This window comes from Mycteria americana, chromosome 6 (assembly GCF_035582795.1).
Source record: "Mycteria americana isolate JAX WOST 10 ecotype Jacksonville Zoo and Gardens chromosome 6, USCA_MyAme_1.0, whole genome shotgun sequence".
NCBI lineage: Eukaryota > Metazoa > Chordata > Aves > Ciconiiformes > Ciconiidae > Mycteria > Mycteria americana.
Window position 1 is genome coordinate 5,848,858 of NC_134370.1, and position 18,029 is coordinate 5,866,886.

Sequence of the window (18,029 nt, forward strand, 5' to 3'; positions counted from 1 at the left end):
ATCTGCATGATTCTTACACCCAGGCTGTATAGGTGTTTAAAAAGTGCCTTATTATGTTGTATCATGCACACATAAAAGAGTACAAATGCATAAACAACACCATGTTTCTGAGCCATATGAGAAAATATACTCTTGAAAGGTATTTTAAATGACTAAGATACCACTCTGGAATAAAATTAATCACATCAATAATCCTGATAAAATGTAAAATCAGTGTCAAAAGATATAAGGCATTATTACTGTATATGATGTAAGAAATCATTAAAGAGCATGTTTAGTGTCTTGAGTCACACGTAGCTTTGGCCTTGGGTTTCAGGGATTTTATTGTATGATTTTCTTCTAAAGCTAGGGGTAAAAACACATCTCAGGTCAAAATAGTAAATAATGAATCACCCACAAATTCAGCTCATTTCCTATCTCTCACTGAAAAAATGTTGATTCCAGGCATGGGAGCAGAACTTCGAGCCAAACAGTAATTTCTTTATGGTGTGCGTGACTCATAGGAAAGAATGCCTCATGGGGATAGTGGGAGAAAAAACTAAATAAAAAAACCCATAAGTAAATTCACTTTAAAGAAACAGGCAATCAAGCAAAGGGCAAAAGGTCGGAAAAGGCCCTCAGCCATTTTTGCATTGCTCCTGTGGTCTTCACCGTGTCCTCCAGCTCCTCTGCACTGAAATGCCGTAGCCCTTCCCTAGGAGCTCCCCAGGCAGCTGCCAAGGCAGGGTGGGTATCAGAGGGGGCAGCACCCCAGAGAGGAAAGGTGAGTGGCACTGTGGGACAGCTCAAAGGCCAGCTTAAGCCCATCCACTGGATAAAGAAGCCAAAATCAGAATTACGAATTAATTTCACACCATCTTACAAGACACTGGGAATAGATGTTTTCTTTTCAGTGCATGCCAGTAGGTTGCCTCTGGTGTGACTCAAGCCTCTTCATCCCCTGTCCTGCGAGCTGACCCTGCAAGTTATGTGGCAGTGATCCGTGGTAGGAGGAACGGTACAGAGTCAGCAGATACCCTCTATTCTTTTGGTTTTTTGATGTCCAATAGCTTATTAGTAACTTTACTTAAGTGTCTCCTTTGCATTGCTCTTTCCTTATTCACCAGTGTGAATAAAAGCAGTTGATCCTCCTCCATAAGTTGCTTTGCAACCTCTTGATGAGCCTTTAATTATTACAAATATTACCTGCCCTCTCTGGGAAGTGTCTCCTCCCTCAGGCAGATTTATTCAGCGGGGTAATTCAATATTCATCAAGCATATTTCATGAATGCTGATTGGGAAATGAAACAGAATTTCAACTCAGCTTCCAGCAGCAATATCTCATCTGATTTCCATTTCTTTTTTTTTCCAGAGTGCTAATGGATGATTAATTTCAACAAGCATTGCTATGTACATTTACATAATTATTTATGAGTAATTAAAACATCTTGCCTCCTGTTCCAGAGTCAATATCACGTGGCCAGGAATACAAAACTAGACAATGATGCAACATTAAAATGTAGGGTAGCTTATTCCTGTAGGGTAACTATGCGCCTCTTTCATGCTACACATTTAAAGCTGTGCTCAGGACCAATTAATTTCAGTCTGTGAAGACTAAGAAAATTATTTGTATTATCTCAGTACAGATCACTACTCTCTCCCACGCATTTTAGGAGCTTTCAAAAAAATGCGATTCAGGTTCCAGCAAGATATAATTTGGGGCCTCGGGGTAACTTCCTTTACAGGGACGCTACAGCAAATGAACGATACATTTATATACTATGATTGCTATAATAAATAAAACAGATTTCTCTGGTTCTCCATGAACACTTAAAAGATGAAATAAAAATGTGGACTTCGGAAGAGTTTCTTATTTAAGAGTTAATTCCTGATGATGTAGGAAAACTCGTTACAAAATTAAAATTTGTATTTCAAAAAAAGCTTGAATTGGAATTGAATTAATTTCTTTCCACTCAAATTCACTTCCTTACCTGCTAAAATACAGTAGAACAGTTTCACCAGCTGGAAGTATCTGGGCAGTTGGATTTATCCATAGGAAGTTCCACCAGAGAGTCGTTTTCAGTAGGTGAAATTCACAGAGTGCAAATAACCTGCAGGAAGAAAAGATTTGTTAATAACAGATTGGCATGAATTATTTATTCCTTATTACCATGTCAGGGAGAGATCAGCCCTAAGCTGCCGTTTCCAGCCATGATACATTCGGAAGCACTAGGAGAGGAGTCATAGCCTGGACTTCTACAGACATTTGGGAAATAGTAAGACTGTATGTCCAGAGTGACTTCTGCCTGGGAAGATGTAATACAGACCAAAGGACTGATCTCTCCCCACATGTCTGCTGGTAAAGGCTCCAGGGTAAGGGCTGAACCATCTGACATTCACTTGCTGTGGGACACAAAGCTCTCCAGCCCCGAGTAGTTTCTCGCAGACCACAGGTGAGAGCCAAGTGCTTTCCTGGTTTTGGGTTGTCTTGTTTTCACGTGGCTTCAGGGGTGAAAATACCTTCTAAAAGATGCTGAAAGAGCAAGGATCACGAACCCTTAATTTCAGAAAGCACTGCAGCGGTGTCACTCGTACCAGCCCCTTGGTGCCCATGGCAGCGCTGGCAACTCACTGACTGCTCCCCTGCATTAGAGGTTATAGGGGGTAAAATACTTGAGTCTTGAGTGCCGAAGCCTATTTCATCAAATGTCCGTATCAAAATGATAAGTACAATAGATTTCTACTGTAGCTTTGCAACTGCTAGAGTTGTACTGGCCTTCCTAGCTTATTAAATTGTGTTTTCCTTCAACATTATGAGTAATTTCTATTTCATGTAGTGGCCACCTGATTACTAGGGAGAAGAAGAGTGGCAGATGATTTACTTGTTAGAAGGCAAAGGAAACCAGTTGTAGTAGTGAGACCTCCACCATGACTTGCCGTAGGGCGTGAGGATTTCAGATCAGCTGGGGAGCACCAGCAGCCCGTGCAGGAGGAGTGCAGACTATGGGTGATGCATTTTGGCATCAGAGGGATACAGGGAACTGCAGAAGAGAGGTTCTGAAACAAGCTCGGGCAGCAGGGGATGAAATGCTGGGAGCCCTGTAGTCCGTATCCAGCACGAACTGGAGAGGCAGAAACCAGGGAACTCATCCGAGCCTGAGGGAGCAGATTTTCTGCGTGAGCAGTTTCAAGCCAGAAGAAGACAGAAAGTATCCCTGGCTGACCATAAGGAAACCAAGCCTTGCCAGAGAAAACGTACGTGTCAAGGAGACTGCTTGAAAGGTGAGTGCATGTGTGGGGGAATCCAGTGACCACGGATGTTTGTCGATGACAGCTGGTGTAAAGGAAAAAGTACTGGTTTTCCAGTGGAAAAGGCAACGTCAGGATGAGTTACATGAGAAGTTGGAAAAGCATGCTTTGTCGTGGAGGAGCCTAACAGGAACAGCCATGTATCTCTGGTTTTGCTTAACACTTGACATTAACATTGGAAAATATGGTTTGGGAAGGAAAAGACAATTAGTATAACTGGTAACTAACACCTTAAAAGTCTGAAAGAAATGGTATCCTCTGCAAAGGACGGATCGGGTGGTGCACAGCAAGTTCTAGCTAGCAATACAGACGGGTCCTGCTGAATTAAACATCTGTACTGTATTTGCCTGCGATTGCAGCAACCCCTGCATGATGCCTCCAGGGGAGCGCAGGACTGCAGGAGACCCACTCCTCTAATTATGGCAAAGAAACGCAGCAGCAGGTAAATGGCAAATGTGAATGAGTAAAGCAGCTAACTTTGCTTTAGTATCGGTCTTCACTCAGGTATCACTGAGAGATCAGTGAGGATGCTGTATTACATTTTTAGAATCATAGAATCATAGAATCAGTAAGGTTGGAAAAGACCTCTAAGATCATCTAGTCCAACCATCAACCCAACACCTCCATGCGTACTAACCCATGTCTCGAAGTGCCACGTCTACACGTCCTGTGAACTCCTCCAGGGATGGGGACTCCACCACTTCACTGGGCAGCCTGTTCCAATGCTTGATCACCCTTTCAGTAAAGAAATTTTTAATAATATCCAATCTAAACCTGCCCTGGCACAACTTGACGCCATCTCCTCTTGTCCTATCACTAGTTACTTGGGAGAAGAGACCGACCCCACCTCTCTACAACCTCCTTTCAAGTAGTTGTGGAGAGCGATGAGGTCTCCCCTCAGCCTCCTTTTCTCCAGGCTGAACAACCCCAGGTCCCTCAGCCGCTCCTCATCAGACTTCTGCTCCAGACCCTTCACCAGCTTTGTTGCCCTTCTCTGGACACGCTCCAGCCCCTCAATGTCCTTCTTGTACTTAGGGACCTAAAACTGAATACAGCATTTGAGGTGTGGCCTCATCAGTGCCAAGTACAGGGGCAAACTTTATCAAAAGTTTTACAGCCTACTCTTTCATTTCAAGTTAATTAAGACTAATGAGAATTTTACATGGATTAGGGGGTGGCTCTTGTTTACCAGAGCATCGGCTAGGTTTGTCTATCAAGACTATTCTCATTTTCCTGACTTTCAGATCCTCATTAGATATTAAAACCAGGAACCTGGAGGGAAAAAGCCCTTTATCACATTTATCCTAAGTCAGTGTTTGTGATGAGTAGGTTATGGCACTCTCTAATCATTGCTAACTTTCATTAAAGTTGAGTTTCTTTCTTACTAGAACAGGATTAACCAGGTGGGGTTTTGTTAGACAGAAACTACACTTAATACCAAAATACTGGCCTGCAGTTGAAGGTGGAAGAGCTTAGAAGCAAGAGCCAGGGAGGTCAGACTGTCAATATTTTGAACCTTCTCACAAATCTACAGACGGTTTCATTTTAAAAGGGCAGCAACAACAAATCTTCCAGAAAATTTGCTTTCATGTTTTCACGCCCATCGTCATTTCTTTGCTGTTTATTTTAAAATGCTCCACTCCACTGGTGGCCATGGTATGCTATGTTACAACACAGTGTTTCCAGACATGGAAGAATGTTTATAAATCTGTGGGGAAAGATTTAGCTATCTTTTAAAAATAGGCTATTTATGTATCTGGGTGTAAAAGACTGATGTTCAGTTTAGAGCCTCGTCCCATCACCCTCCCCTCTGCTCTGGGTCACTGTGGTCATGTTTACAGGTGTGCTGGGTTTGGCAGGGATAGAGTTAATTTTTTCCATAGCAGCTAGTATGGGGCTAGGTTTTGGATTTGTGCTGGAAACAGTGTTGATAACCCAGGGATGTTTTCGTCACTGCTGAGCAGTGCTTACACACAGTCAAGGCCTTTGCTGCTCCTCACCCCACCCCAGCAGCGAATGGGCTGGGGGTGCACAAGAAGCTGGGAGGGGACACGGCTGGGACAGCTGACCCCAGCTGACCAAAGGGCTATTCCATACCATATGGCGTCATGCTCAGCGTATAAAGCTGGGGAAGGAGAAGGAAGAGGGGATATTCGGAGTGATGGCGTTTGTCTTCCCAAGTCCCCGTTACGCGTGATGGAGCCCTGCTTTCCTGGAGATGGCTGAACACCTGCCTGCCCATGGGAAGGAGTGGATGAATTCCTTCTTTTGCTTTGCTTATGCATGTGGCTCTTGGTTTACCTATTAAACTGTCTTTATCTCAACCCACGAGTTTTCTCACTTTTACCCTTCAAATTCTCTCCCCCATCCCACCAGGGGGGAGTGAGCGAGCGGCTGGGTGGGGCTTAGTTGCCGGCTGGGGTTAAATCACAACAACAGGATAGACCTGGAACTATTTTTTTATAGTTGCCCCTGTAGCTGGAAGACATGACCATGAACTTTAGAGCCTTCATAACAAGTAAACTCTTAACGATGCCAATATGACATGGAATAGTTGCAGGAGTTTGACATAGATGTTGGTAAAATAGCTAAACAGAAAGAGGTTTTTAATTTTTTTTTTTTAGTAAGATATTACAACCGGTGCAGTGTAAGAGTTCTTACTCTGAGCACAAGCCATTACACCTGTCTTACAGATTGATCTTTTCTTTGGCCAGTCAACAGTGTATTTGCCTGATTCCACTTTACAGAATCACAGAATCGTATAGATTGGAAAAGACCTTTAAAAATCATCGAGTCCAACTGTAAACACTACACCACGTCCCTAAGCACCTCATCCAAACGTCCTTTAAATACCTCCAGGGATGGGGACTCCACCACTTCCCTGGGCAGCCTGTTCCAATGCTTGACAACCCTTTCAGTGAAGAAAAATTTCCTAATATCCAGTCTAAACCTCCCCTGGTGCAACTTGAGGCCATTTCCTCTTGTCCTATCACTTGTTACCTGGGAGAAGAGACCGACCCCACCTCTCTACAGCCTCCTTTCAGGCAGTTGTAGAGAGCGATGAGGTCTCCCCTCAGCCTCCTTTTCTCCAGGCTGAACAACCCCAGGTCCCTCAGCCGTTCCCCATCAGCCTTGTGCTCCAGACCCTTCCCCAGCTTCGTTGCCCTTCTCTGGACACGCTCCAGCCCCTCAATGTCTCTCTTGGAGTGGGGGGCCCAACACTGAACACAGCATTCGAGGTGCGGCCTCACCAGTGCCGAGTACAGGGGCACAATCACTGCCCTAGTCCTGCTGGCCACGCTATTTTTGATACAAGCCAGGATGCCATTGGCTTTCTTGGCCACCTGGGCACACTGCTGGCTCATATTCAGGCGGCTGTCAACCAACACCCCCAGGTCCTTCTCTGCCAGGCAGCTTTCCAGCCACTCTTCCCCAAGCCTGTAGCGTTGCATGGGGTTGTTGGGACCCAAGTGCAGGACCCAGCACTGAGCCTTGTTGAACCTCATACAATTGACCTCGGCCCATCGATCCAGCCTGTCCAGGTCCCTCTGCAGAGCCTTCCTACCCTCAAGTAGATCAACACTCCCACCCAACTTGGTGTCATCTGCAAACTTACTGAGGGTGCACTCGATCCCTTCGTCCAGATCATTGATAAAGAATTACTGCACTGGCATAAAGAAGACGACATTCTGTGTAAGCGAAAAACTGGAGCATAACTGGTCCCGACACTAGCCTGGGGTCTCTGCAGAAAGCAGAAATTCTGAAAAGGAGCAGGACAGAGCTCACAAGCCAGTACTCACCCCACGGGGAAAGGCTGGTGTACATTCGCAGCAATGCTCCAGCACTCCCTGACTGCATCCCCAGATAAATGCCATCCTTTCTGTCCTGGGAGCAGGGAGCTGAAGTGGGAATGAATGTCTAGCAGATCTAGTATTTGCACACGGGCAGATCTGGCAAGGGACGTGGAATAAAAACAAACCTGCAAGCACCTGCTTTTGGAAACAGGACTTCTTCCGATTTAACTTTTGCGAGAGTGCTTGCAAGGTCACCCAAGGACAGAAAGAAATGGGTCGATTTATGATGTAGCACATTATTATCATCCTCCTAAGAAAGCGTGGATGCCTACAAATGTATTTTAGGATTTTTGTGTAGAAATGCAACTCGTGGGGATCTAGCTCCCGAGGTCAGCCCAGGTTCATACTCAGCCCCGTCCTTCACATTTGTACAGCACCAAGCACATCGAGGCTTGGCTGTGCCTGGCTCGTCTCAGGCTCGCGATGGCTACGGTCGTCGCAAGGTGAGACGTGCATTCAGCAGATGATTGCTTTCACAGGATGCAGTAGAAGTGGTCAGTGCATGATGTATTTAGCAGGAAGCATTACTTTTGAGAACAATAAAATAATGTCACACCTAAAGAAGGGGGACCTACAAGCCAGCCTGACCTGGGGGATGGAGCATGCAAGGCACTAAATATTGGGGCAGTTTCCCTAGTCGGGTCTGGCAGGGGAGCTGAGGAACAAGGTTCACTTCAAGCTGTCTTTTGGGGTCTGCTGTGTTTGCTGGTTAAATAACTAGCAGAGAGCCCAAACCTTTGGGAAGACATTTATTTGTGAACCCCGGTTACCATCTGCTGGTGGGCGCGGGGAGTGCTGCTGGGCCACACTGCCTCCTGGCAGCCTGGTAGGCAGAAGTTTAAGGAATATAATTTGATTGTCAAGTAGTTTTCATTGCATTGTTCATGCTCACAAAATTTAAACTCCGCAGAAGAGAAATTTGGTGACTGAAAAGATCTCACCCCAGCTAGACATAAATTGATGGGCAAATTATTCAGCATCTTAAATTTGGGTAGATGCCATAGTTAGCAGATTTCAAGCCTGATTTATATGCCAGTCAATGCATGCGAAAGGATTTCCCCAAGAGCTTCGAGGTGTCTAACAGCAGTTCAGAGGTTCCTGAGCCAGTCTGCAGTTTTGTCACCTTGAGACCTCCCACCCCAAGGAGCATTCCCAGACCTCAGCAGTGTCTCTATCTCACCTGGCCAGCAGCTGCAGATGTCGCTGAGCAAACTCCACACTTCACGATGGACTGACACCTGTGATACAGAGGGAAAAAAATACTATTAAAGCTTTATATAAGAAGGAATGTTTCTATTTTGTAATCAGAAGTCAAGAGATGTGAGTTAAAAAGGTAATTTTACTAGTTAAATTGGAATGGGGTGAGGACGCTGGTTACTAACAGCTGTTTGCCAATAAAACATTCTCTGGCATTTTCTTTGAGGAAACCTCACAACATCTTTTCACATTAACAGTCTCCAGAACGGGTGTTAAGTTTCCTATTATTGTAAGCAAAGCATGGGAAGCCTCATACCCTGCGTGGGAGCGAGATGCCAGGCCAAGCATGGACAGCAGCTGAGGAACAGTTGAGAAGTGACCAAGCACTGTTGCCAATTGGAAGAAGGAAGGAATTCCTGGGGAAAAGGAGCTTTCAGAAGAAATTTGAAGATGATTTGGGGTGACAAGAGCATGAATAAGTGATGGCCCAATTATTTTAGTATATGGAGGAAAAAGAAAAGGGGAAAAAATGTATTAGTGCTTTTGAAGAGACCAGAGTGACCAGGAGTAACGAGAGGAGCTGAGGAGCTGAGACACAGTGCTCCAGAACAAGACGGCTGCTAAAACCCTCCATAATTCTATGGGAAAGAGGGAAAGAGGGAAGAGAGGTTGTTTGAGAAGGTCTGAGCTGGAAGCGAGGTGCTTGTCTGAAGGGTTTCCAAATCCTCAGATGAAAGGTGCTCTAGCTGTTGTATAAACCTTGTTTCTAAAAAATAATATTACATTCCCAGGACCAAATATATGACCCCTTGTAAAAAATCTGATTTTCAGATCATCAGAATTTATTTCATCTATTTAATTTTCATCAGGATGAAAAGGCAATGCATACATTTCAGTTCTTCACCCTGTTAGGTGGTATCAGTGGCTCTATGTGTATTCATACATTATTTCTTGCCATTTATATATGTTCCTCCAGAAGGACTAATTTCTTTTTGCTTGACTTGAGCATGAAAGCTCCTCTCATATTCCTGCTGTTTGGAGAACATCAGGCAGCTGTGAAGCAATTTAATGAACCAAAAAGAAGTGATCGCTGATGATCCCGATCAGTCAGTTCTCTATTGCTGTTTCATACCTTGCTCCATCAAAGCAACAGATCGTGAATGCGCAAATTAAGTGCAATTTAAAGACACTTAAATATTAACAGAATGGGACTGTGGATGAAATTGTAGTGGGTTTGATTCTTAATTTTCAAAATTCCTGTCAATCATTGTCATTGCTGTCATTATTTTGGATGTGCAAAAATGAGGTTTCCAAACCAGACAGCTGAATAAATCAAATAAGGCAAATACAGATATGTGAAAGAAAGACACTAATAATCTCTGTCTGTAAAAGAAATTTAGCCAGTTGTTGCTTGCCAAGAGGTTTTTGTACTCTGATAATTCAAGAAAAATACAAATATTTTAAACATTTATGCGTTGCTTCTAGTTTAAATACCAAACCAAGAAGACTTGTTTCATGCCTGTGATCAGGATTTGTTTTCATGTGCTGCAGCAAGGTGATAGACACAATGATTTTTTGCCGTTCTCTCACTCTGGAGATGCTGTGGGTGAGGCTCTCCTGCCAAGAGGCACAGACAATACGCCCCTGAAAAGGAAAGGAAAGTAAAATCCGGGCTACGGGTCTGAATGCCTTTCGGTCATCAAGGTCACTGCTGTGAGTAAACAGCAGTACAGAGGTGCTAGCACAGTTCAAGTAGCAGCAGCCTAACGTGCATCTTAGGGATAGCAATGTCTAAAAAGTACTGTGCATAATGGCAAGCAAATTTGCAGCCTCCTGGCTGCATTTCAGTTGGAAGACCCGTGCCAACTCAAATATTGTATAAATACCATTCATACTCACTTGGATTTAGCGTGGTTATGTTGAAGAGCGCTCCTCGGAAGGAGGGTGCCCACACACGTGCGATAGACACCTCGACAGTAGCGCTGTAAAATGGCCCAGCTGTTCTTCAGCCCAGCTGTTCTTCAGCCCAGCAAGAAATTTTGCAGATACTCTAATGATAAGCTACGCAAAAATGGGCTCATTCTCAAACTAATTCAGGCATTACGATAAGCTGAAAGTCTGAAGCTTTGTCTGAATCTGATCACTGGTTTCAGAGTGCACAGGGGGGTTTCCACTGATACCTTCACACTATAGATCAGCTCATCCCCTTCCTTGTAGTGAGATAATTGCTGCAGATCGAGAGTATTTGACAATATGCAGATTTTCCTTCTGCTGCTGCTTATTATTATTTTTTCTTTAATTCAATTTTTTTTTAATTCAAAAGATCCCCAGCTTTCAGAAACAAGACGTTGCGTCCCTACTATTCAAGGCATGAGATGCTGAGAGGAACCCACGCTATGGCAGGGATTACTTTTCCTGCCTGGGATATAGTTTTGTAGACTGCTTTCAGTCCTGGGCTAGCTTTACCAAAGGAACAGAGCTATACTGTATCATCGCATATATAAAATGATATGCCTCAGCTATCTTGAGAGAACAGCTTGGCTGCAGAATTGGAGCTATTGCTAGGGAACCGGTCCAGCAAAAAGCGTTTCACGGATGCTGAGCAGCAAATGAATGGCTAGCACAGCTCCTGCTGCCTGCCAGCCCCGTCACAGTGATGGGTAAGTGAAAACTGGTTATTGCTGCCATAAATGTCCCTCTGTGGCACGTTTTTGTGCGTGCTGATCGCTTGCCATCAATGAGATCATTTGGCTTTTCATGGGTTAACACATTGCTTTGTGTATCCTGCTATTTTTAAAAGCAATTAAAAAGCCGAGTGGTATCGCACAGCGCGCTCCCGTGAGTCTCTACGAATCAAGGTGGTTACCTTCAGCTAACTGTAGCATTTTTGATTCCACCGAGATAGGCAATTCTAGTTCAAGTAAGAGTATTTGAACTATATTTTATGGTAAAAAAATACTACAAAGCCAATAGCTCTTCCTGGGAACTACGTCAATTCACCAGAGCCAGTGTGGCTGAAAGCTGTTTTCATTTTGTCCTGTCTTGAAGCCTTGGTCATGATCTGCAAGGGCTGCAGCTTCTGTACCACCCCCCTCCTTCCCAGCCCTATTTCTCCGGGGTTTTATCACAGCCCAGCGTTGAGGATTAGAGAATCAAGCATGCAGCTAACACCTCTGGAGGTTTTTTAATGTCCCCTGTCCTTCTGTAGATGTGAGAAGCAGGGCTGCTCCCATTTCACTAGAAGATAATGCAGTATGGTGGGCAACAGCGGATCTTTGACGTGACTTGCAGCCAATATTCCAGGATAAGACGCATCACGATCTGCCACAGCCAAACCTCCACCAAAACCACACTTGAATGGGCCTTCCCAGACCACGATGAGCTTTGTTAGACAAAACACATGGCGATTCCTTTGTACGGACGTCTGTGTTCCTCGTGCAAATAAAATAGTGTAGGAAAGCCTATGAGGTATGGCTTTTATGGGTGGTCCTTCTCTCTCTGTCTTGTCCCAGCCCTGCTTTAGTCACCCTTGAACTGCTTCAAGAAATTAAGCTGCCAGATTTTTTTCCACTTCAGTGGAGTTGGTTTTCTGACGTGTTATTGCCCTGCTGCAGAAGAGCAGAAATGCCGCAGCGGCAGCAGGGGTAAGGCTGATGGCAGAGGGAGGTTGGCAGCAGGCAGCCATTAGGTCACTTGGTCTGCAGTGTCCCATGTTCCCCATCCACTCCCGTCGCTGCCCTAAGAAGCTGAGACTGAGATCAAGCTTTCAGGAGCATGTCTACGAGCAATGCAAAAAGCTCCGACAGTCTCTGGATTTAAATAAATAGATCTGGTGAGGATCCCACAGGAAGCCCAACACTTCAAGAACACTTACAAGGAAGAAGGAAAAACTTGCATTAAAGTCCTGCTAACTCGGATCAGGGAAAATAAAGTGCAATTTCCAAGGAACATCTTCTCTCAGGTTAGTGTTTCTGACTTGGACAAGCATCTTCTGTGATCTTCTGCGTGTGGGCAAGAAGAGTTCCTTTGGATGGGGTTTCTGGGTATATAACTTTAGAGAAGAAAAAAAGAGGAGGAAAACGTCAATATTAAGAGTTTTCAGATCTGCAGAAGACTTATGTGCCTGTTTCTTTTTCCAGTTTTCTTAGCTGGCCTCAGTAAAGACTCTCACCTCCTTCCAAACCTTCCTTCACCTCTGCCTTTAGTCTGTCACTGCTGCAAGATGTTATCCACAGCTAAACAGATTTGTACCCTTTTTTTTCATTTTTACACAAATAGCAAACCCATAAGATGTGTTTGTGCTCCCTGTCCAGCGTGCCACCCTTTTTTGGAGGCCACGGTGCTACGTACATCTGAGGAGTATGTCCCAGCCCAGATGCCAGACGTGCTGTACTGCCTGGAGACGCCGGTGTGCCTCAGCTAAGGCGTTGAAGACAAGTCTTCTGTTGACTGAGTGGAAGTACATTGATAAGGTGACACCCTAAGGAGTTTCTGTTGTAAATTATGCAGCAAAGCAAGGAAGGTGATTTTACCGCAGAAAGAACAAAGAATGAGCGCGCTGATGCTCAACAAAAACTCCATAAATGAGCCCCTGATTTGGCACTGCAGCCTCTTTAGACTTTTCATGCAGAACTAGCAGAGTCTAATCCAATTTAAAATGCATCCAAATTCCCAGCAGCAAGTGCAGGAAAGCAGGACAAAGCTGACGTCCAGACAGCCAGCTCTGAGAGGGGACCTGGAGCTGGGACACCTGAGGGTCAGTGTCTGTCTGCAGGCACCTCGCTTCAACCAGGGCAAACTTCCAATGGCAGCAACATTGCTAAACCTTGTCCTAATTTCAGCCATCGGCTCCAATCCCATTTCCTCTGCCTGACTGGGGCTTGTGGCCACCTTGACCTCAGTTTCCCAGTTACGAAAATAACATGAATGAAAATGCTTCTGTACTTGCTGGGCAAATCTAGAGCAAAATTGTTCAAAAAAAAAAGAAAAGAGAGAGAGAACTATTTTAAGAACTATTTTAAGCACTGCAGCTGACTGTATTTCTCGAGACCAGGCCATCTGTCTCCTGGAGAACTGGTCTCTGAAACTGGGCGCAGAAAGATCTTCAAGCACACCATGACTTAGAAATCAGCTCCAAGATGGGGAGGACTGTTTGATGGGGAGGACTGTTTTATTTGCTGGCTCAGGACACCCCATCCATGGACGAGTAATCCTCTGTTCATCCTCCTGATGAGAGCGAGCAGAAGGAAGAGGTCAGCAGGATTTGCCCCAAATAGCTCGGGTTCGCAGCGTGGTCTGGAGCCAAAGTTTGGATAAGCATAAAAAGCTTTGGATAAGCCATGTCAAAGTAAAGGTTGGATGAGATCCCTAGACTGCTGATCATTCCTGAGCAAAGTATCATTTTCACTTTCCACAAGGGATCCTGATTTTTGAGTGAGCAGAAGATGGCTTTTTTCAGGGAGTGCTTCTCTCTAACATTAACAGGAGGTGTCAAATCAAGGTTTTCTTTTTTTTCCCCTACCTGTCATCATCCTCAGAGGAGTCTTGTCAAGGCCAGCTCTGAAAGCCTTATAGGCTTGCACAGTTCCTAAAATATCACAGCTGAAGCCATGAGGAAATTGCCAGCAATTGGTGAAACCAGGTTGACTGCAAAACCACCCTCATTTCAAGAGCACCACACCCTGAACACACACAGGTGTTTTTTTCCACGCACACATCCCTCTCGGGGCTGGGGTTTTGACCCCGCAGCTGTGCTGGGATTCAGAAGGAAGATCTACTAAATCTAGAAAAAATGGACAGAGCAGGGCTGTGTGGGGAAGATGCTTTAGCAGAAGCTCCTCCCTGCCCTAGACCTTGGGGGGAGCGAACCAAACCAACCCAGGGACAAACCATGGGTTTTCATCTGCTGCACAAACATCACCAAATGCAAAGCAGCCTGGTAGATCCCTCCTCTCCACGAGCTCCTCCTACGCTTGATTACAGGAATGCCAGTAAACCCGCTGCCAATGCCCCATGGGCACAGCCCTGCTCAGGTGACTTCCTGATGAACATTTTTCCTGGCTCAGTTAACTGCCCCACTCATGGACTTGCTTCATCCTGGTAATTGATTTGCTCTTTCCAGAGTCATTTTCATTGAAACTGAATATTTAACAAAACCAGACGTGTTTATCTAATACGAGGAGTCATAGCTGGCTGGGGGAATGTGGAAACTGAAGTGATGGAGGCTGCCAAACACTCATAAGCACTGTTAACGGTACAGTGCAAAAGAAATGTCCAAAAAGATGGCTCCCAAAAGTGAAGCTTAACCCTTAGAAGGACTAAACGAGGGGAGAGATGAAGACAGGTATTGTCACTAACTGCTCTTACCTGCCCACGTACAGCTGGTGGTGGCAGCTTTCACAGATGCAGTGAAACACGGAGGGGAGACCAAAAAAAGCACCGAGGCTGTTTGATACTGCAAAGGTGCTTATTTCTCTTCTGTGACAGTGGATTGCTTTAAAAGTGTGTCTTGAGCCCCGGGCCTGCAGCCCCAGCAAGGCTCAGTGCTCCCAGCTGACTGTGATTTAAAGGGATCCTGCTTTAAACACAGCTGCTGGGTTTCTGGCATGCCTGCCTGCTGGTGGGGCAGGAGTTTTTCTCTGGAGCTGGCTTGTATAGGCCTTAGCCATTATGTCTTCATACACTCAGCATAAAATAAATCAGTGAAATCTATCATGCTGATAAAGATTGAAAGTAGTAATCATCATGGAGTTGGGAGATGCAATTTAGAGATTATTATGCTCTTAGAAATTTAATTCCATTGACACATATATATGAGAACTTGAAATTAATAAATACACACTTCTGGATATTTTCTTTTCATTTGATAAAAGTCTTCCAAAAGCTGCAAAGGGGGATAAGAACAAGTCACTAAAGGGGACGAAGAACACCCTCAAGATCGCAAAAACTTTGTGAAAGTTGGGAGAGCACAGGAGCAAAACCATGCATTAAAAATGTATTTTTGAGCAAAATCAGGCTCTGACCTGGCTGAAGAGATGCCAGCCAGTCCGTCTGAGCTCCAGGCCAGTTCTGCAGACACTGACCTTTTTGCACTGAAAATCAGAAGCTGAGGGCAACCGGCATTGCTTAAAATGACAGATGTCTCAAAGGCGGTAGGAATCAGTTACTGCATTTGAACACCAGCCTTAATTTTCTGGCCAAGTCTCTGCCAACGTTCAAACACCTCCCCCCTTGAGTGTTTAAAGCAAAAAATGAAAAACATTTTGGTGAGGATGAAGGGCAGGAAGTCTTCAGAAAAGGGAAACGACTTCAAGTGAGAAATTCCCCTTCACCTTTCAAACATTGTCTCATACTTACAAGCCTTTTGAACTAGGAGCTAAAAGGGTAGGTTTTGAAAGAAATATTGCCTGCGGGGCTAAATCAGGTGCTAGAAAAGGTGTAAGCAATTTTAGTAATAGTGTACTCCTTCACAGATGACTGGTGAGAAGTGCGAAGTAGAGGAGGGTTGGGTGGCTACAAAATGCTCAGCCCCATCCTCCCCCTCTCATTGCTCTGCTTTAGCTTTGTTCCAGAAAAGTGCATTACCTGGCTCCCTTGGAAACCTGTCCCTGTGGCAACGTATAGGACTGCCTTGATGCCGACGTGCTAGTACTTTGACAGCCCCTTCTTTTTGTGACACTTCTTATGGTAACATCCTGAGATTGTCAGAAAGGTGATGTGAGATCGCCTGTGTCCAAGATACCGTTTGGATGATTTTCTACCGAGAACTTGTTTTTGCAGTCTTTCACTCTTCTAGCTCTTGAACTCTCAGTCTGTCGATCACGACTGCAATTTTATCTGAAATGTGTTGCAAAATCTATGTATTTGCCTTTATCAGCAAAAATCCGTAACCTCAAATGAGGTGGTTTTGACAAGACCTACTTTCCGTAAAGCCACGCTGCCAAGTATTCACATGCTGCTTCTGTGGTTCTTTCTGAACTGAATCCCACATTGGCTTTTCCCTTGTTTTGTCCAGATGCTAACAAAGTTTACTTGTACCTACGCCACCAACATGATGAATTTCTAGCTACACTCTTTACACACACAGTTACTTGGATTAACGCTGTTATCATTTTTTTTCCACTCTGTTGTGAATACGCCAGGGGAGGTTTAGACTGGATATTAGGAAATTTTTCTTCACCGAGAGGGTTATCAAGCATTGGAACAGGCTGCCCAGGGAAGGGGTTGAGTCCCCATCCCTGGAGGTATTTAAAAGCCATTTGGATGAGGTGCTGAGGGACACGGTGTAGTGGCGGGCTTGGCAGTGTTAGGTTTACGGTTGGACTCGATGATCTTAAAGGTCTTTTCCAACCTATATGATTCTGTGATTCTGTGATTCTGTGAATAAATATGCTACACCTAAGCACGTCATAAATTCACCAATTGAAAATACCCCATGAACTGCTGGCTTTGGATAAGAGGCAGTGTATGTGTCTGCAGGTGATAACCTTGAGCTGCACGATTTGCAGGCAGGACTTCTGATTTCAAAAGCATAAAACTCCTCCCCAAGGGCAGTCGCCAGGCACAGTCAACAGCTCCAGGCTATGTCCTAAACATCTATAGGGTCCGGAAATGTTGAGACCCTTTGGAGTGATGCTCACAGTGAAATCTGTCACGGTTGGGCTTTCCTTGCACACAAAGACATGATAGCACAAGGTGCAAGGGTGTTCTTTGTTTTAATCCCTACTGGACAGAGCCACAAGACTAACATTTCACATGAAAAAAAGGTTAAAAAAGGAACTGTGGTCTGTGGCACCAAGATGTACTTAAAACTTCTTTCATTAAATAGCACAGCTGGTGTTGAGGTAATCTTCTCTGATCTAGATTTTAAAGCTCACAAGCTTCCAGAATTGCTTATTCCTTACCAAGAACAAGAGGCAGCTTGGAACCTTGCTCTCGCTGCAGGAAAATTCAGGTGTGGATGAATATTGACACAAATTAAATCGTACATGTGTGCTCTCTGAGAAGGTGCAGGTGCACTTTGCTCAGATGTGCCCTCCTGGTAGGTCCCAGAGACTCTCGTTGTCTTTGAGAAGACTGGGAAAATAAGGAAACGCTGTCTGTATTGCCAAAACCAAGAGGATTTAAAGAAATCATGCAAATTATGATTTGGGGCTATCTGTAAGTCCTACAAGGTATAGTTATAACTGAGAGCTTCTCTCGCTTACAAACCAGAAATTACGAATCTCTTGCTTTGGAGATCCCTTCTTGAAGGTGAGAGGCCAGCATTAAACCCGAACCCAGTACTTACCCAGCTGATCTACTACACAGATCCAACTAATACAACAGACGAAAAAGAAGTCCTGTCATTTTTAGTTGCAGCAGAAGGCATTTCATGACCAGTTTCTACTCCTTTTGTCCCAACGGTCTGTCAACATTAAGGAAGACAGAAAGAGTATGCCACTGCGCCGGGAATGAGTAGACTCCAGAACAACCAAACTAAAGACAATTACTTTCTGTTTTACATATGACCGGCAATAGCTCTGCACAGTCATGGCAATGGAAACTTTAAAATATTTTCTGTATTTTTAATGGAGCTTAAAAAATATTCCTTCTGTTTTGTTCCATTTTTTCTGTGCTTGTCTTCCTGTTAATGTTTATGCCAGGAACCACTGTGAAACCCCTCTGATATCATCAACCCATAAATGCGGT